Source organism: Asterias amurensis, chromosome 1 (assembly GCF_032118995.1).
Source record: "Asterias amurensis chromosome 1, ASM3211899v1".
Taxonomy (NCBI): domain Eukaryota; kingdom Metazoa; phylum Echinodermata; class Asteroidea; order Forcipulatida; family Asteriidae; genus Asterias; species Asterias amurensis.
Window position 1 is genome coordinate 17572718 of NC_092648.1, and position 21424 is coordinate 17594141.

A 21424-nucleotide genomic window follows, 5' to 3' on the forward strand; every position below is an offset into this window, starting at 1 on the left:
ATAAATAAATATAAAAAAATAAATAAAATATATAAACAAATAAGTGGTTTCAGAATGTCACATTGTCCCTATTTTCTTTTCAACAATATTTTGAATGGCCCTAAAGAAAACCAAACAGAAATTAAATATATACAGTAAACAAATTCATATAAGCATCGGGCACTATTTTTTTCTATTGTTTGTTGTTCCAACTTCTTCAGTGAAACAATGAATAAGCTGAGGCCTTCTTTAAAAAAGTTATGCCCATGGAAATCAAGGCAGAGAGGGCGCAAGCGCGTTTGACTGAAACAGAACGGGTTGCTATGACCCCCGCGCTAAACTCAAAAGATGGCCGAGATGTAGTCAGATACAAATTTCAACTACTTCAGATTGATCAAAAGAAAATTGAAGTTTAGAGACCTCGACTGTCGTCTTTTCTCCGTCATATGGTAAGTTATAAAGTCGTAGCAGCTAGATGACTGAATATTGTGGAGAGTAGAACTTAAGAATGTGGCCATTTACTGCATTTTCTACACACTGACGAGACTGTTCTATTGTTAGTGTTGTCCGAGTAGTGACGTAGTGTATCAATGTGTATGCTGTTAGTATGTACTGCTTCCTTGGATACTATCCACGGTAGTTTGGTGCTAGTGTCCCCACTGACATTGCAAACAAATTGCTAACAAAATTAATACTGATATATACTTGTAGGATTAGGAGGAAGCTGAAACTTCAGTCCAAGACTGTTTGATTGGTTCAAAATAATTGTAAACAAATCGTCGCGTTTTTCTCATAGTGACGAATCGGGAAAAAGTGCATTCCGAGTAAATCCACTTTGAAGTTTTGACGTATATTCATCCGTTGCTTTCATATCTTTCTACCTTTCATTATTATTTGCAAAATGGAAGGTATGTTATTAGGAATGTAAAGAAGGTATTTGTTTATTTTATTTAAAATGAAACGACCTAAAATAAACATTTTGAGCCTTTTAAACCTATTCGTCAGTATGTAAAAAAACATTGTTCTCGTTTACGCGCCTATTCGTCACTTTTTGTGCCTGATTCATTGGTAAAAAAATAAATCTACGCGCTTGGGCTTATTCGTCAGTAATATTAACATTAATGCACGTAGTTTAACGTGTCCTTGTTTTTCATTTGTGTTAAATTGAACACCAACTGTTAAATCCTGAGTGAATCACTGGTCCATATTCCTTCTTTTTGGGGGTGGAGTGGAGAGGGTGGGGTTAATGGGGTCGGATGGGATGGGTGTCATTTGCACAGTGTGGATTGGGGGGGGGGGTGAGGTTGAACGTATATTCAGACCGGATAAAAAAAAAACACAGACAAAAGTTCCATATATTAAAAGGGTGTACACATGAGATTTTCCATTTCATTTTGGTCTTGTTAACCTCCAGATATCACAGTAATTGGGAGGTATGTTATTTGTCCAAGTTATTTCTTCTTGGAATAATCATTTGATTTTGTTTGTACTACTTTTGAAAGATTTCATTTAACAACCAAAGATTGTTTAGGCTATAACAGGAAATTCTGGTATACGATAAGAATTATAATATATGCTCCAAAACAATTATTGGTAAAACCACTGATTTATAAAATCATATTACTGTTGAATGTATTCCATCCAGACTCGAGGCTTCACTCATGTTGCCACATTATTGGAAAACAGAATAAGCATTATTCATTCTTCAAGTAAGAGCAAATATTGACAAAAAATACAAAGCATGAGCAAAATCTTTTAAACTTGACAATTTAACAAGTATAATGCCCACAATTAACTTTTTTTCGGCACGATAGGTACCTGAATTACTAAGATTAGCTTGAAGATTGAACGGACTGAATAATACAAACTAATTTATTAAGTCAGTTTGAAATAATCTATCTTTCAGAGCTATGCTTACCTCAACACTATGTTCCTTTTATCTAAAATTATGTTTTAGCTTCGAGTGACCGGCATTATGAAACCGTAACAACTGACCTCACTTCAGAGAAACCGATGGTACCTGGCATACCATTCATACGTCACTCATAAATGGAGTGGTTACCAGCACATTTGCCTATTCGTCACTATAAATGTAAAAAACAAAACTGTATACTTACGTGTTGACGGAGTGGCGAATCGCTTATTCGTCAGTATGTCAAGAAACGTTTATTAGCCTCAAAAATATTCGCCAACTTTAAGACTCTATATCTTAAAAAGAAGAAGTTATTTCGGTTCAAAACTTTCAGAAATGAATTCAGAAGACAAACTAACCCCAAAACTGCAAAAACCCCAATTTGCTCAAAATTGCCGATTCGTCACTATGAGAAAAATGCGACGAAATGTTAATTGTATCCTTGCATGGAGTTACACCTGTTAATCAAAGGAACACTGTGGTTCTATACAGTTTGTTAACTCTTTTGCCAACTTTTTTTGGTGATACCTTTCTTTGCACTGAGTCACGCCATGGTCACGCTCTGTGCTGGGTGCCTTTTCATCTGTTGTGCTTTTTTATTTTAAAAGTATTAACTTGGTTTTGCTGCAAATGTTGAACCATTAATTAGTTTCAGCACCTGCGGATGAGATGCCTGCCTCTGGCTCTCCTGTGGTCTCAAAAGCTATGAATTAACCTTCTTCCCTTGACTATATTCATACCTCCTTAATTGTTAGACCCTCTTCTCAACTCACTGGAATTATTTATAAGGATCCTTCCTCACTCAAACAAAATCTAACACAACAATATGTTCACTCAGCACCCAAGATGTTTGACTTCGTGATTTTGACAATATTCATGAAATTGGGCAGAAATTCAATACAATTTTACAGCCCCTTAACCTTGGATTTTTTCAAAAATTTGCAAAAACTGCATAAAATCGCAAGGGATAAAACCATAAAAGGTAATAAACCTTCCACTTTTGATGAAAATAAGATATTTTTTTGATAAAATTGGAAAGGGTAAGCGTAAGCCTTTTATTTTTTGTACGGGAAAAAAACAAAATTATTATCTTTTTATTTTTGACCAAAAATATGCAAACGATTTGAAATTGGGCTGGATTTTGATGGTTTGGGGCTGTTTGGGGTAATATTTCTTGAATGCTATTATCTCTTTGGTCTAGGAATGCTAATTTTAACTGTCTATCTTGAAAGAAACACTGATTTAATCTGCTTTTGAAATGTAAAACTTGTTCATTGACACTCGAATGAAGTAAGACAAAAGTTGGATTTATAGTTTTCTGGAAATATGACCAATACGACTTTTCAAGAATGAAGGGGATGTTTTTTACATTTTGGAGGTGTTCTCACTTCTTGCTGTTATACACACTGTGCGTGGGTCCCGCTAGTGTTTTTTCCCTTACACCCGCTACATATAGAATTTTGCAAGTAAAGTGGTGAACAGGGAGGGGGTAAGTGTAGGGACACTCGGAGTCATGACGAACCTTTTAGTGCTTTGTGAAATCGTACACTTGCATGTCTTTTTTCCCGTTTCTTTTTATTTGTCGGTTGCTATCTATGTTTTGTAGTTTCACGCGGGTCCTGCTAGTGGTTCATTCCCAGTCCCGTTTATTCTCCCCCCCCCCTGTTCAGTTAATTATTTTCCTGTCCTGTATTGTTTTCAAATTCCTTTTTTTTCTTTTTCCTTTCTTTATTAAATCCCCAGCACCTTTCATTTTTCCCCGCTCTTTGTTATGGAGTTCCCAGTGGTGCCCCTTCCCTCTCACATCCCATATCTAACCCACGTCTCTGTTTCTCCCCGTCCCCGCAAAGTGTGGTGGCACTGTTCTTTGCTTGCCTTTATTTGCCCATAACTCATGTTTTCTAGTTTCGTGCAGGTGCCGCTACTGGTGCCGCTACCCGTCCCCCTTCCCACATGCGTGCCACACTGTGTGCCCCTTCCATCTCCCTGTCCCACATGCACTAATAGCCCCCATTTCCGTCGTGCCTCCGTTAATTCCCTGTGGTGATCCCGTGCATTGTTCTTTGCTTCCACTGTGTACTTGCCAAGCTACTGGACGCTCGTGCTATGACTGTGACACCACAAAGGGCGCCTGACGGGTATATGAAACAACGCAGACCCCCTGACAACCCTAGGGTAGCCCCCCAACACCGAGTTACTATACGCTTGCACTTTGACTCTGACGTAAAAAACAACACAACCCCCAACCCACGGGAAGTACGCCAAAATTTACCCCAGGACGCATCAACTCAACAGGGTACGGGAACCACTTGCCCGAAAACAACATGGCGGCGCCCATATGATTTAGGCATTATTATAGTATAGATGACTGCAAGACATCTCGAATTGCTTCTTAAATAGCATTATGTTTAATTTCTTATGACATTAATTGGTATGTGGGCATTCATATGAGCAAATGCATTTTGCGTTTTCACAAAGAAACAGGCATTGTGCCCTCCCATTGCCCTCCCATTGCCCTGTAAATTTTACAGGCATGATATTCTTCCTACTTTATTCTGCTTTCCAACTTTGTGTTGCCCTTTGGAAACATCTGAAAAACTTTGATTTAATAGCCTGAAAATTATGTTATAGTCTTCACACCATGTATGTACTGAAAAAGTGTTCCTACCTTTTTCCAAAGACCAGATATCATACCTTTTATATAGAAATAGAGACATTCAGTGTTGTATTTACACTAGACTGCTTTATTGTTTTAGTTGGTAAACCTGAAATCTCTGATTATAGACTGTATTGAAGAACCCTTTTTTTTGCTATGAAAGTCGCCATCTTGTAGGTCAAACCGTACTTGTGCGTCCAAATGCGTACATCAATGAAGCACGCAACACGCAGCATTCCCATTAGATTTCTACGGCACATACACGCAAACACCAAAGCACACTCGAACAGACGCCATCTTGTAGGGCAGATGTTTGAACGGTGACGTCATATTCAATACAGTCTATTGCATGATATCATAATCATTCACTTCAACTGCGTGTTTCATAATGCATTACAGTTTGCATAGAATTTGGTTGCCAATTGAATACCTTGCTTCATGATCCTTATTTCACATTGGTTATTATTCAGCCATGTAACCTTTTTAAAAAGACAGAGGAATATTGTTTTGTATTAGTTTGTTCAAAACCCTAACAATTTCAAGAAACACAAAACCTAATTTAATGAAAGGTATGTTTTTAAATGAAGATAATTTTCTAGAACAATTGATGATTGATCTGGATCATTTCACTCATTGCAACTTAATCGATGTATAAAACCATCTAACTAGGCATTGGAAGAGAAAAACATAAACTTTGTTTTCTGATATTAGGTACTCTTTAATTAATTTTGTGTAGTCAACTTTCTTAACTGTTTGTGTTGAAACAATACTTAACAAGCAATAATTGTTATGTTTTACAGACATTGCAACTAGATGTGTTTGAACCTTCAGTAGCCTGCAAGACCCCTTACAATCACGTCACCTGACTGCTCATGTGATCTCTGTATATCTTGCTTAGAATCAGCTGGTTGGTTATGATCAGTTCTACAGGGAGTGCAACTTGAACACTTCTTGGGAGAGTGAAGTGAACAGACACATTGGCTCAAGACAGGTGAGTTTAGTTATTTCATTAAGAACTTGATTGGATGAAAAATGGGATGACAGTGGGTCTTTGTATACAGATCCAAATAATAAAGACATACACGTCTCCTAACAGTCTTAGAAGTGAACGTCCTTTGATTTGTTAGATATTATATTATTGCTTGATTGTAATATTTAAAAAAAATCACTAGTGTGTTGCTTCTTAGTATCAAGTTAAAGGCAATGGACAATATTGGTCATTACTCAAAATAAAAATTTGCATAAAACTTTACTTGGTAACAAGTAATGGGGAGCTGTTGGTAGTATAAAACATTGTGAGAAACGGCTCCCTCTGAACAAACGTAGTTTTCAAGAAAGAAGAAATGTTCCACGAGATTGATTGCGAGACCTCAGAATCAGATTTTGAGGTCTCAAAATCAAGCATCTGAAAGCACACAACTTCGTGTGTCAATCAAGGGTGTTTTTTCTTTCATTAGAAAACTGTATCCGTTCACATAAGCCACGTGTTGGATTTTGTTTTGCAAAATATAGGTTGTGTCGCTTAAATGCGCTCGCATTCATCATTCTGAGTGTTTTTCCCAACAAGCATGACCTGTGTTTCATACACTGCATTTCCACATCATTTTGCGTGCAAATGATTAACAATTTTCTATCCATATCAATCATGATACCAGTAAAAGCAATTCCGTGGAAAATGTTTTTGATATGGGCACATTTTGATTAGTTACACAAGCTGTATATATAGCCTTGTAGATTTAAGGGCAATTTTTAGGCAAAAGTGTTCTGTTTAACTCCTTTATTACAATTATTATTATTATTATTATTATTTATTCAGTCATTTAAACATACATGGCAATACATGAAAATACTTCCAGATGGGCTAGGAGAAACAAATTAAGAGTAATTACTGTCATCTTTAGACCTGCCTCCCCAAATCTGGTTATTAAAAAAGTTATTGGGTATTTATTATATTGTCCATTACAGTGACATCCAAAGAAAACTGTGCTTGTGACAACTAAATTTTAAGGACAAAAGAACTAATGCAAGATTTTTTTTATATTCTTATAAAAAAACAGCTCAAAGGAAGTGTCATCCTCCAAAGGTTTGCCGGCCATCATGACAGCTATCAACCACACGATCGACTCATGCACCATTAATGTCTGCTGGGTGATGTCTGCCATCTGTAGAGCATCTCTGCAGTGAAAGCAACAAAACCAGGTCAAAGGTACATTCAATTTCCTGTAGAAGACCTCTGTAATAACAATAAACAATAATAATTGTGGCTTCTTATATAGCACACATGGGCGTCACCCAGTGACGCTCCTGTCGCTGTAACATACAGTATTTCCTGCCAGATGTTGGACTATGTTTGAATTATGAGACCTAATTCTGATAGCACCATGTAATGATTTACAAGGTGCTGTGGAGCAATTTGCTGCCGATCGAACCAGGAACACCGGGGCGAACCCCTTCTCTTTTCGATAAGTGCACTGGGTTCTTTTACATGCGTTACATAACACATGTTTTAAGATCAACGTATTAGCCAGCATTTTGAATGAAGGTTCATGTGACATTCAAGGACTTTATGTTTTCAGTGGAATAAGATTCATGTTTGCAACATATCCTTCCTTCAGACAGGGAAAATACGAAAAGACTTGAAAGATTTCAAAGTATGGTACAGGAGTCAATGTTATTAACAAAGAAGTGGATGATTAAAAACAAATATAAGTAAATAAAACTTCCCTACTCTATCTTTCTGAACCCTTAGGCCAACATGGCAATTTTTGAGTGTCTTGTTTTTAAATTTAATTTGGAGGGTGTAAAATTTGATTACATGTATTTTCCAAAAGGGTGCTGCCCCATTAAACCCCTGCACCCTGACTTATTGCCGCTAGAAATTTGGGCACCCTATTTTCAATTCTTTGCGTACAGCCTGCTTCTGTAGCTATCATTTCACTCCACTTGGTATACACATTGTCTGTAACCTTTACCTTTCAGACCCAGAGAAATTAATTGTGGAGGTAATCTCCACTCTGGACATCTTGAAGGCTATAAAGGAGGGGACTGCCCTGGGTAACCCAGGGGTGGAAGACTTGACCCTGCCGAAAGAAAGGTTCAGACTAACCATACCCGGCGGGATGATAGTGGCAACTTTTCAAAGAAAAATGCTTGCAGTTGTGTACTTAAGTATTTGCAATTTTTTTATTTTAAACTATTCATTGTGACCGTACCACACAAGCCTTGTAGATTTTAGGCAAAATTTGAATAGTTACACAAGGCTCTGCCTTGTAGATTTTAGGCCAAATATTGACTAGTTACACAAGGCTATAGCCTTATAGATTTTAGGCCAAATTCTTATAGATTTTAGGCCAAATTTTGACTAGTTACACAAGGCTATAGCCTTATAGATTTTAGGCCAAATTTAGACTAGTTACACAAGGCTATAACCTTATAGATTTAAGTCAAATTCTTATAGATTTTAGGCCAAATTTTGACTAGTTACACAAGGCTATAACCTTATAGATTTTAGGCCAAATTCTTATGGATTTTAAGCAAAATTTTGACTAGTTTCACAAGGCTATTACCTTATAGATTTTAGGCCAAATTTAGACTGGTTTCACAAGGCTATAACCTTATAGATTTTATGCCAGATTTTGACTAGTTACACAAGGCTATATAGCCTTATAGATTTTAGGCCAAATTCTTATAGATTTTAGGCCAAATTTAGACTACTTTCACAAGGCTATAACCTTATAGATTTTAGGCCAAATATAGACTATTTTCACAAGGCTATAACCTTATAGATTTTAGGCCAAATTTTGACTAGTTACACAAGGCTATAGCCTTATAGATTTTAGGCCAAATTTAGACTAGTTACACAAGGCTATAACCTTATAGATTTTAGGCCAAATTCTTATAGATTTTAGGCCAAATTTAGACTAGTTTCACAAGGCTATAACCTTATAAATTTTAGACAAAATTTTGACTAGTTTCACAAGGCCTTATAGATTTTAGGCCAAACTCTTATAGATTTTAGGCCGTATTTTGACTAGTTACACAAGGCTATAGCCTTATAGATTTTAGGCAAATTCTTATAACAAGGCTATAACCTTATAGATTTTAGGCAAATTCTTATAGATTTTAGGCCAAATTTTGACTAGTTACACAAGGCTATAACCTTATAGATTTTAGGCCAAATTTTGACTAGTTACACAAGGCTATAACCTTATAGATTTAAGTCAAATTCTTATAGATTTTAGGCCAAATTCTTATGGATTTTAAGCAAAATTTTGACTAGTTTCACAAGGCTATTACCTTATAGATTTTAGGCCAAATTTAGACTGGTTTCACAAGGCTATAACCTTATAGATTTTAGGCCAGATTTTGACTGGTTACACAAGGCTATATAGCCTTATAGATTTTAGGCCAAATTCTTATAGATTTTAGGCCAAATTTAGACTACTTTCACAAGACTATAACCTTATAGATTTTAGGCCAAATATAGACTATTTTCACAAGGCTATAACCTTATAGATTTTAGGCCAAATTTTGACTAGTTTCACAAGGCTATAACCTTGTAAATTATAGGCAAATATTTATAGATTTTAGGCCAAATTTTGACTAGTTTCACAAGGCTATAGCCTTATAGATTTTAGGCCAAACTCTTATAGATTTTAGGCCGTATTTTGACTAGTTACACAAGGCTATAGCCTTATAGATTTAAGGCAAATTCTTATAGATTTTAAGCAAAATTTTGACTAGTTTGACAAGGCTATTACCTTATAGATTTTAGGCCAAATTTAGACTGGTTTCACAAGGCTATAACCTTATAGATTTTAGGCCAAATTTTGACTAGTTATACAAGGCTATAGCCTTATAGATTTTAGGCCAAATTCTTATAGATTTTAGGCCAAATTTAGACTAGTTTCACAAGGCTATAACCTTATAGATTTTAGGCCAAATTCTTATAGATTTTAGGCCAAATTTAGACTAGTTTCACAAGGCTATAACCTTATAGATTTTAGACAAAATTTTGACTAGTTTCACAAGGCTATAGCCTTATAGATTTTAGGCCAAACTCTTATAGATTTTAGGCCGTATTTTGACTAGTTACACAAGGCTATAGCCTTATAGATTTTAGGCAAATTCTTATAACAAGGATTATAGATTTTAGGCAAATTCTTATAGATTTTAGGCCAAATTTTGACTAGTTACACAAGGCTATAACCTTATAGATTTTAGGCCAAATTTTGACTAGTTACACAAGGCTATAGCCTTATAGATTTTAGGCCAAATTTAGACTAGTTACACAAGGCTATAACCTAATAGATTTAAGGCAAATTCTTATAGATTTTAGGCCAAATTTTGACTAGTTACACAAGGCTATAACCTTATAGATTTTAGGCCAAATTTTGAGTAGTTACACAAGGCTATAACCTTGTAAATTATAGGCAAATGTTTATAGATTTTAGGCCAAATTTTGACTAGTTTCACAAGGCCTTATAGATTTTAGGCCAAACTCTTATAGATTTTAGGCCAAATATAGACTATTTTCACAAGGCTATAACCTTATAGATTTTAGGCCAAATTTAGACTGGTTTCACAAGGCTATAACCTTATAGATTTTAGGCAAAATTTTGACTAGTTTCACAAGGCTATATATAGCCTTATAGATTTTAGGCAAATTCTTATAGATTTTAGGCCAAATTTTGACTAGTTACACAAGGCTATAACCTTATAGATTTAAGGCAATTTCTTATAGATTTTAAGCCAAATTTTGACTAGTTTCACAAGGCTATAGCCTTATAGATTTTAGGCAAATTCTTATAGATTTTAGGCCAAATTTTGACTAGTTACACAAGGCTATAACCTTATAGATTTAAGGCAAATTCTTATAGATTTTAGGCCAAATTTTGACTCGTTTCAGGAGGCTATAACCTTGAAGATTTTAGGCCAAACTTTGACTAGTTTCACAAGGCTATAACCTTATAGATTTTAGGTCAAATTTTGACAAGTTTCACTAGGCTATTTTCTTACAGATTTTAGGGCAAATTTTGTCTAATTTCACAAGGCTATAACCTTATAGATTTTAGGCCAAATTTTGTCTAGTTCACAAGGCTATAACCTTATAGATTTTAGGCCAAAGTTTGACTGGTTTCACAAGGCTATAACCTTATACATTTTAGGCACAATCTTGACTAGTTTCACAATGCTATAGCCTTATAGATTTTAGGGAAATTTTGACTAGTTTCACAAGGATATAGCCTTATAGATTTTAGGCAAAATTTTGACTAGTTTCACAAGGCTATAACCTTATAGATTTTAGGCAAAATTTTGACTAGTTTCACAAGGCTTATAATAAACCTTATAGATTTTAGGCAAAATTTTGACTCGTTTCACATGGCTATAACCTTGAAGAGTTTAGGCCAAACTTTTACTAGTTTCACAAGGCTTTATTAGATTTAAGGCCAAATTTTGACTAGTTTCATAAGGCTATAGCCTTGTATCGTAGCGTCATACGTTATCGACCCTCATATGTTTTTGGTCCCAAACTTTGATTCCCGTTTACCACGAAATTGTGCAAGCTGCACCGGTGACAGAAGCTATGCAGTTTACTCACGGTCTGTATTTTCATCAGGCTTAATCATGCTGAGAACAAAGTTTCCTGTCGTTGGTTATGCTCAAACATTTATAAAATGATTGATTTTTGGTACTAGTCACTAGTGCATTATTATGCCAACATTCAAGTGAGTCAAAGAAACATCATCCAACCTCGAAAGTTCAAAACAAAATTACTATCTGCTAGATTGAGTTTCATTCTGTTTTAGTCACTAGATGGATCACGTGAGGTGGTTACTATTTAGGATTCTATGGTGCGCAAATGTGGGGAAAATATTAAAATATTTTAAGTGAAAATGACAACAATTTTTTATTTTTTTTATTTACTGCATAACTGTTATAAATTCCGATAAGCGTAATAAATATTAAGTCTACATTTAAGAGAAAATATCATAGATTGGTTTCTTATCTCCTGAAACCAAACATTACTGGTCTGAAATGGGGGAAAACAGATTGTTATGAAGTGAGTGCATCAGGGGGGGGGGGGGGGGTGGGGTGTTTTACTTTCATGCCTTATGATATCTCTGGATTCTAATATAGTAGGCATAATGCCTTTAGGACAAAAATGTAATTAAATTTGTTAAGTACTAATTGAATAATATTCTTGATTTACTTTGCACGCCATACTAGCTTCTGAATATTCCATAAAATACCAACCAATGAAAGGTGTGAAAACATATGACAATGCTCCAATGTCGTGCATGCATAAGCGCTGTTAATGGCGGACTGTCTCTCGCAACGTAAAACCAAAACTTTAAAAATTTCAACACACCATAAAGTGAAAGTGTTATTGTTAAAAAATTTGATAGATGATTTGAAAAAAAAATATTTAGTTTTTGATTGTGAACAATTTTCCTGTTATCCTACTGAAAACACATGACACCAGGATATATTTTAGGCCAAATTTTTACTAGTTTCATAAGACTATAGCCTTGTAGATTTTCATAGGCCCAATATTGACTCATGAGGCTATAGCCTTGTATATTTTAGGCTAGATTTTGACTAGTATCATAAGGCTAGGCCCATAGCCTTGTATATTTTAGGTTAGATTTTGACTAGTATTATAAGGCTAGGCCCATAGCCTCGTAGATTTTAGGCTAGATTTTGACTAGCCAAATTTTGACTCATAAGGATATAATCTTGTAGATTTAATATAAGGCTTACTTCCCCTTGTGATTTTATTAAATTTCAGCCCATTGTTGACATAGATGAAGGTTAACTCTTTGATTGTTTGGAGGCCAGTTACTGGTCAGAAGACTCCTTTTTTCAGGGAGAGAGAAATAGTTCTTGAATTTCAGCCCAATCTGGCTCTTCATTGAAATTTCACGGGGGTTCCACAGCAGATATTTTTCAGGGTGTCAAAGGGAAAATCACATTGATTCCCCCCCCCCCAAAAAAAAAAAAAATTAGTTTTCTCATAGATTTAGTAAAATGTTCTTTTGAGTATCAATGTTTATGCCTGGCATAAATGGATCATTGCCTGCAAGCTATTGCCTGCAAGCTCTGCAGTGGCATATTTAATCTAGTTGTAATCTGTGCTGTACTTTGTACTGACTTCTTTGGAGTAATAATGTTTTCTTTTTGATACTGTGGAAAAATAAATGAACCTTGAACCTTATTCTCTTTTTTCATCGACAGAAGAAGTGATCCATTCGGAGATTGTCAGATCATCACTCAAAGTGGTTGTCTGTCACACAGAGCAGAAGTGATGTCGCAAGCTGTCATTATTGAAGCCTTGTTTCAAGCGATCTGCGAAATGACAACTCATTCAACTTCATGTTTACAGGTACAATACAAAATTGTGATATTGACAATACCTAATTGGTGGTCAATTGGCGAAGTGGTATCTAATTTCCTACCACTCCTTCAACCTCTATAGGACCCCCTGTTTAAATTGCGCCGGGGGCACATGTGGATTGGGTTATCACCATAACTGCGTGGGTTTTCCCTGGAATAATTTTTTGGGGTGTTCCTTGACTTCTCATGGTCTTCTCTTCATTGGGTTCTTGGCTGTGATTAATATAGCTTTTCTATAAGATACTTTAGCTTCACAACCAGAATAAATGAAAATTATGTGAATCACATTTCTGACATTGTCATCGCTCACAAAAAGGTGAATTCATGCCCTCACCGCTCACACAAAACTGCAAGGCTTCCCCCTCGTGATTTTATCAAATTTAAACCCATTTGGGGCAAAAAAACAAGGCTTACCTTTATCAAATTTTTATCAATTTTTTGACAAACATGCATGGCTTCCCCCTCATGATTGTATGAAATTTTAGCTCATTTTTGGCGAAAGGCAAAAACAAACCAGCTGATCAGCTGATTTCCTCTTTTTCTTTTCAAACACAGTGCCATAGAAAACTGAAAAACACTGCAAAAGTCAAGTGTGATTGGCAATCTCCCCCTTTTTTACAATTAAAAGGTTGCATCGATCACAAAAAGGTGAATCCATGCCCCAAATTTCAGCCCATTTAAGACAAAAATGCAAGGCTTGCCCCCTTGTTATTATATCAAACCATCAGCCCAATTTCTACAAAATTCAAAGCTTTGTGATAGATCCGGTTTCATCAAATATTTTTAACAAAAATACAAGGCTTACCCCTAACCCTTGTGATTTTTTTTTAATTTCAGCCCACTTTTACCTAGATCCAAGGCTGACTCTTTTTTTTGAGGGCCAGTACTGGTATTCTTTATACTGATCCCTTTTGAGTGACAATATTTTATTTTATTTTGATACTGTGCTAGGGAAAATAAATGAACTTTGAACCTTATTCTCTTTTTGTTATCTACAGATGAAGTGATCCCATTGGAGGTTGTCAGATCATCAGTCTTAGTGTTGTCTGTCCCACAGAGCAGAAGTGATGTCTCAAGCTGTTGTATTGTGTTCAGCAATCTGTGTTATATCAACTCTTTCAACTTCAAATTAAAGGTACGATATAAAAGCGATATTGATAATACCTAATTGGTGATCTAGATTGCGTAGTGTATCTAATATCCTACCAAGCCTTCCAACTATAGGACCCCCAGTTTGAATCATGCAGGGGTGCACTGACTTGGGTTATTACTGCGACTGCGTGGGTTTTCCTTAAAGTGGGTTTTCCCTGCGTGCATCTTCTGGGGGTGTTCCTTTCACATCGAAAACTGAAACTTCATTCCTCATTGTCTTCTCTCCATTCGGTTCTTGGCTAGTACAGTGATTGAGTTCACTTTTCTAAAAGAATGTTTAGCTTCACTGCCAGATTAATTGAAATGAAATGAATCACAATTCAGATGTGGTCACCGTCACAAAAAGGTGAATCAATGCCCAAAACGTGCAACTCATGTTTTGGCAAGAGTACAAGGCTTTTAATGTCTTGTGATTGTATATCAAATTTCAGCCTTTTTTTTTACTAACATGCAAGGCTTACCCCCTTGTGAATTAAAAAAAAATAAAACCTATTTTCAATGAAAATGCGAGGCTCACCCCTTGTGATTTTTATTAAATTCTTAGCTAAATTTCTACAACATGCAAAGCCTTGTGATTTCATCTCAATTTCATCAATTTTGTTAAGAAAATGCTAGGCTAACCAATTTCATCAAATTTTAAACTTAAGCCCATTTTAAACAAGATTGCAAGATCAATATCAGCCCATTTTCAACAAAAATGCAAGGCTAACCCCTCTTGATGTTATCATCAAATTTTAGCCCATTTTGGGCAAACGGACGTGGTTTATCTTCATCAAATTGTAGCCCATTTTGGACAAAAATACAAGGCTTAGCCGTTGTGATTTTCTGGCTTTTGGAGGCCAGTAACTGGTCAGAAGACTCCTTTTTTCAATGAGAGAGAAATAATTATTGAATTTCAACCAAATGCGGCTCTTCATTGGAATTTTGCCGTGGTTTCACCGCAGAGATTTTCAGTGTGTACAAGGCAAAATCAAATTTAATTCCCCCCTGAACTGTTTTGGGGTTTAACTTAATATTTTCATATTTCACTCGCAGAAGTAGAAAATTGTTCTTCTCAGTTTCAAAGTAAATGCCCGGCATGAGGGACCATTGCCTGCAAGCTCTGCAGTGTCTAATTTCATCTAGATTTTGCTATCTGTACTGTAAAGATTTATTTGGAGCGATAATGTCTATTTTCTTTTGATACTGTGGGAAAATAAATTATCTTTTTTTCATCTACAGATGAAGAGATTCAATCAGAGGTGGCCAGATCATCAGTCATAGTGCCGTCTAGATTGTCAGATCATCAGTCATAGTGACTGTCTGTCACACAGAACAGAAGTGATGTCTCAAGCTATCGCTACTGAAGCCTCGTTTCCAGCAATCTGCGTTATAACAACTCTTTGAAGTTCATGTTGACAGGTACAATATTGATATTGATAATACAAAATTGGTGGTCTAGTTAGCGTAGTTGTATCTAATTTCCAACATCGCCTTCCACCTCTAGGACTCTTGTTTGATTCACGCCGGGGGGCACTACGTGGATTTGGTTATCACTCCGACTGCGTGTGTTTTTCCCTGGATTAATTTACTGGGGTGTTCCTCCCACATCTAAAACTGAAACTTCACTCATTGTCTTCTCTCCATTGAATCCATGCCCCCCCCCCCAAAAAAAAAAAAAAGTTCAAGGCTTGCCCTCTTGTTATTTTATCCCAACTCATCAAATTTTCAACCAAAATGCAAGGTTTCCCCTTTGTGATTTTATCAAGTTTTAGCCAATTCTAGGCAAAACTACAAGACTTACCTTTATCAAACTTTAGCCCATTTTGGACAAAATTATTTCATTTATTCATTTATGGTTATTCCTGTACCAACAAAGATAATAATTTATTATCTTTTTCCTTTTTTTTCATCTTCTACAAACCAAGTATTCCAGACAGAGTGTGATTTCTTCACAAGGAGTTTCGCCATCCCCAGCACAGATGTTGCAACCTGTATGGAGTTTTTATTTAGTTGTAGGCCTATATTATAGGGATGGATCATAAAGGTTATGACTGTGTGGTGAATTGCTCATACTTTCTCTTGTGTGGTGAATTGCTTGCACTTTCCCTTGCGTTGGAAATTTCTCGCACTTCTCTTTGTGTAGAGTTTCTGGCACATCCACTTTGCTATGGTGGTAAATTGCTCACACTTTCCTTTGTGTGGTAAATTATCAAGTATACTAACTGAAACGTTGTCTAATGTTTCTTCCCTTTGTGGGGTGAGTTACTGGCACTTCCCTTTGTGCCGTGAGTTACTGACACTTCCCTTGGTGTTGTGAGTTAGTGACACTTCCCTTTGTGTCTTGAGTTATTTGCACTTCCATTGGTGTCGTGAGTTCCTGGCACTTCCCTTTGTGCCGTGACTCACTGACACTCATTTAGCTCATTCAGTTTACGTATGCTGGTGTATGGAGTTGACAAACTTGGCTGCCATATAGTGGAGCCGGCATGGGAATTTTTTCCCCAGAGGGGTTTTTGCCCATCTCATACATCAGCAATAGCAGCCATGCAACATCTGATTTTTATGGTTTTGGTTTTCTTAACCATTAAATAATTATAAAACAAAACACAGCACAAAATCTTGCTGTGCCTTGATTTCTGAAAAGCCAAATCTTTTATCAAAATACAGAGTTGCATGCGTTGAGTAGGAGACACTTTAGTGTCTACATTCTTAGGAGTCAAACAAAACTTGACCTGGTGTTTGCTTTGTAATTAGTTGATTATTTTTGTAGGCTAGTCAACATTTTAGGGTGTGTGAATGATTTTTTTGCTCACACTTTCCATTGTGTGTTGAATTGTTCACACTTTCCATTTTGCGGTGAATTGCTTACACTTCTCCTTGTGGGTCTCTTCACCTGGTGTTATGCTGAGTTGCTCACACTTCCTTTGTGTTGTGAGTTACTAGCACTTTCCATTGTGTCATGAGTCACTGACATTTCCCTTTGTGTCGTGAGTTACACTTCCCTTAGTGTTGGGGGTTACACTTCCCTTTGTGTCGTGAGTTACTGACACTTCCCTTTGTGTCATGAGTAACTGACACTTCCCTTTGTGTCGTGAGTTACAGACACTTCCCCTGTGTTGTGAGTTACAGACACTTCCCTTTGTGTTGTTAGTTAGTGACACTTCCCTTTGTGTTGTGAGTTACTGACACTTCCCTTTGTGTGGTGAGTTACTGACACTTCCCTTTGTGTCATGAGTTACTGACACCTCCCTTTGTGTTGTGAGTTATGCATACTTTCCTTGTATGGTAACAACTTTCACACACTTTGGCTAGTGTTTAGATTTCCCCTGTAGTTATATAAACATTCACTTCCCCACTCAAAGGTTAATGATTCAGATTCATACATTCCAAATTCACAAAACAAAATCTTCAAGAAACCTTCCCTTGCAGAGAATCAGGGCACTCTGATTGTCTTCTTGGGACACAGTTTTTCCAGTCAGAGAACACTCTGATTGAAACTGTACAAATAAAGTGTTAACCAAATTGTTTGCATAACTTTTGGATGAATATAATTTAAACCTTCCTTTGCGGATAATCAGGGCACTCTGATTGTCTACTTGGGACGCAGTTTTACCAGTCAGAGAGCACTCTGATTGAAACTGTTGCGTGGAATTCTTTTAACAAAACTCTTTATTTCTTATTTATTTTGACAGTTGCATTTTTTTAGAATAACAACTATTTCTGAATCATATATCTTTGTTTTACTTAAAATAAATGCTTGAGCTGCTCCTATACCCACAAATGAGACCACTCAAAAGTGTAAAACTTTTTAAAAGAAATAATGACTTTTCTTGCTAGCGAAGCCATTTACTTTGTTTTATTTGTACCAGATATAAAAACAAAACTATGGAAATCTCAGTAACATTTTCAAAAAGTAATGACTTTTCTTGCAAGCGAAGCCATTAACTTTGTTTCATTGACCAAACATGAAAACAAAACTATGGAAATCTCAGTATCTTGAAAGATATGGAAATTTCTATCAAAAATAATTGCAAATTCATTGATTTTTTAATGATTTTTTTTTCTTTGCAAGTCCTTTTGTTCTGAAAGATATCAGGAATATACTTCAGAGCTTGAAACACAGCACAATTTGTTCTTCATATTATTTCTTTATTATTCTTTTGGGGTTGGGTTTTTATTACTGAAATTTCAAGATCTAAAACGTGGACTCATTGTGCAGGAGCGGGTCATTTGATGTTAGGGCCTCATCCAAACCCATGAAAAGCTCGCAGAGTTGTGCAAACACCTGTGCCTGTTGGTGGACCCCCTCGGCTGCCTGGAACAAGTGTTGGTCCTGCAGGCCCGGGTGCAATGGAAGGTATGTTCTCCACTCAGTGAAATTAAATTTGATGCACAACTAATGTTCTCCTTCACTGGTGTGCAAAATTTTACGAGCTAGAGCGAGCATTTTCCAGATCAATAGTACTAGGGATTGAGCTAGAAGTTAGTGGTTGGTCCCTAAAACGTTCTGGTCGATCTCTCAAGACGTCGGGATGAGGGCCCCTTATAATTTAGCCTTTTGTTGGTCACGTCGTTCTTTTGTGTTTGAGTAAACAGGTTTGAACTGGGGATCTATTGAGATCATCAAAGGTGCCAAGAGATGTCTTCGTTTGAGCCAATGGAATCTGGACTCGTTGGATGATGAGGACTTCTATTCAGTTGATGGTATGAAGGCTGGAGAAACATGTTCTGCTTGGTCATGCCTCTTCACATCCATAATATCTAGTAAGAACACCAATTTTATTGCCTTTTGATACCAAAGATGACACTGGATTCCTATAATTTGTAGTTGTTTTGAATTGGATGTGTTTAGAAGAGGTCCAAGGTCAGGTCTATGTCAAGGCTCTTAGGGTCTGGTCATGGTCAAGGACAAATTACTGCAGGAGATCACAGATTTAGTTGTCAAAGTAGTGCCAAACAGAATGTTATATCATAAAAGTTCTGCAAAACTTTGCGACAGTTACAACTAAAACTTTTAAACTTATCTGAGACAAAGGCTTTATACTAGATATAACGAAAAAAATTTTCACTGCAGCGTCTAAACAGAAAGTTTATCTTAAAAACTCTCTAAAACTTTGTGACATTTACAACTAAAACCTAACACTTAAAATTTATTTGAGACCATGGTTTTTATACCAGGTAGAACTGAGTACATTTACAATGCAGCGTCTAAACAAAAGGTTTATTATAAATGTTTATACTTGTGATATTCCAAACTAAATCTTGTTGCAGGATATTAAAATCAAACTTGATGTGGATGTTAACACTTGCGAGGTTAACATTTAAATATTTGGAGAACACAGGTTTTGAAATCAGACTAGATAAAATTAAACAAGTTTTCAAATAAAATCTTATAAAAGTTTATGTTTTTCTAAAAATTTGGGACTTTCACAACTAAATCATATTCTAGGATATGAATTCAGAAATAGCAAATAATAGGACTAAACACTAAAGGCATTAACTTTATCTGCGGGTATGGTTTTTGGAGTCGGACTAGTAGAACTAAACTGCAGCTTGTTTTTAGTTTGAGGCACATATTATGGAATTTGTCAGCATTCAACTAACTTACTGTATTTACTTGTTCAACTCACTCTCCACTATCAAATTTTGCCCTAAAATGCAACAAGGCTATAGGCTTGCGTTTTTATCAAATATTTATCAACCTTTGCTCAGATTTTGTCCTAAGTTGCAACAAGGCTATATATAGGCTTGCGTATTTTGCTAAAAATTTTGCCCTTAAATGCAACAAGGCTGTGGGCTTGTATAATTGTAAATTTTACTCTAAAACGCAACAAGGCCTATACTATACAAGGTTATAGGCTTGCAGATTTATCAAATTTTGCTCTAAAATGCTACAAGGCAGTATCGTTACATTTTAATCAATTTTTTTTTCTAAAAGGCAACAAGGGTTAGGCTTATATATGTATCAAACTTTGCTCAAATTTTGCCCAAAATTGCAACAAGGCTATAGGCTTGCGTATTTTGCAAAAAATTTTGCCCTTAAATGCAGCAAGGCTTGCGTTTGCACATGCATCAAATTTTGCCCTAAATTTCACAGGCTGTGGGCTTGCGTACTTATCAAATTTTGTCCTAAAATGAAACAAGGCTATAGGCTTCCATATTTGTAAATTTTGCATATAAATGCAACAAGGCTTGCGCTTGCGTATTTATCAAATGTTGCCCTAAAACGCAACCAAATAAATCAAATACTTGAGTTCTTTATCAATCTTTAGCCGCGTTAAAAAATGTTTGGTCATTGTGGTCAAAGTTTTTTTTTTAAGATGGTAGTTGTTATACTAATCCAATGTCATCTTTGTTATCATTTATTGGCAAACATGTAGTGAGAAAACATCACTATTCGCCATACTTAAAATGTTTAAAAAAATGTTGACGTTTGTGTGAATTTGTCAAGTGTGTTTCTCAGAGCTTTTGGTTGATACATGTGTCTTAAACACTCAGTAACTTTGTTGTTCATCAAAGTTGGTTAAAAACAAGTTCACTTGTAGCCATTTTGTCAGTTGACTACATCTGAACGTCAAAGTTGCAGCCCCATGGAAAGCAAGGGGGAAATTAGGGGCCATTGCAAAATTTGTTTCTCCGACCAGCACATCGTCATCTGGATAGAAGTCTTGGAACAAGTGTCGACATCTCTTGGCACCACCAGTGCAGTTTGGTTGCAAGACAACAATCGGTGAAATCTTAGGCCCTTGAGGGCATAAGTTCATTTATGCAAGCAACAACTACCTTCTGCTCAACACTTGCATCTAAAACAAATCGCAAAATTGCGTCTAGCTCATTTATGTTTTGTAAGACATTACAACAGTGAAGTAGACACTAGGAGTACATCTAATTGAACTTCACTAAAGAGAGAACTTATCAACCATTGCACTTTGGCCTTTAGATCATCACAAGTTCCAGGTGCACGACTCTGTTTTTTTTTTTGGGGGGGGGGCCAATTCTTTTAATAAAAAATTGAACATGACTCTCCTTGTATCTTGCGTTTTATTTGCCTCCACCCTACCCCCCCCCCATTTTTATTGAGGGCCCATCTTATCCTTGTGGAATACCCCCCCCCACCCTGTAGTGGCCAAAAGGTAGTCCCCACAGGGTGGGGGAGGGTTCCACCAGGATAAGATGGACCCTCTGGCAGTCATTTTTTCCCACAAAACAATTAGGTGTGTATATATAAGTCGCTTTTAGCAAGTAATTGGGCACAAGGAAACTATCATAAAATAAATACACACTCAATTTGTTGCATTGTGGAAAAACATGGCTGCCAAGTAGACAAGTCAAATAATGAGACTCAA

General features: G+C 36.2%; 1 long non-coding RNA gene across 5 annotated transcripts; it reads left to right on the top strand.

Annotated features, from left to right (window-relative positions):
* Window positions 1-325: 325 nt before the first annotated feature.
* Window positions 326-21063, top strand: LOC139948089 (uncharacterized). Of its 5 annotated transcripts, none has more exons than XR_011787409.1 (8): window positions 326-428; window positions 5348-5538; window positions 6605-6753; window positions 7527-7715; window positions 12786-12933; window positions 13943-14079; window positions 15318-15497; window positions 16004-21063. It is a non-coding gene; the product is annotated as an uncharacterized lncRNA (long non-coding RNA). The 5 variants fall into 5 exon arrangements; XR_011787407.1 differs by having other exon boundaries at window positions 7527-7702; XR_011787410.1 differs by having other exon boundaries at window positions 7527-7702; window positions 12789-12933.
* The last annotated feature ends 361 nt before the right edge of the window (window positions 21064-21424 follow it).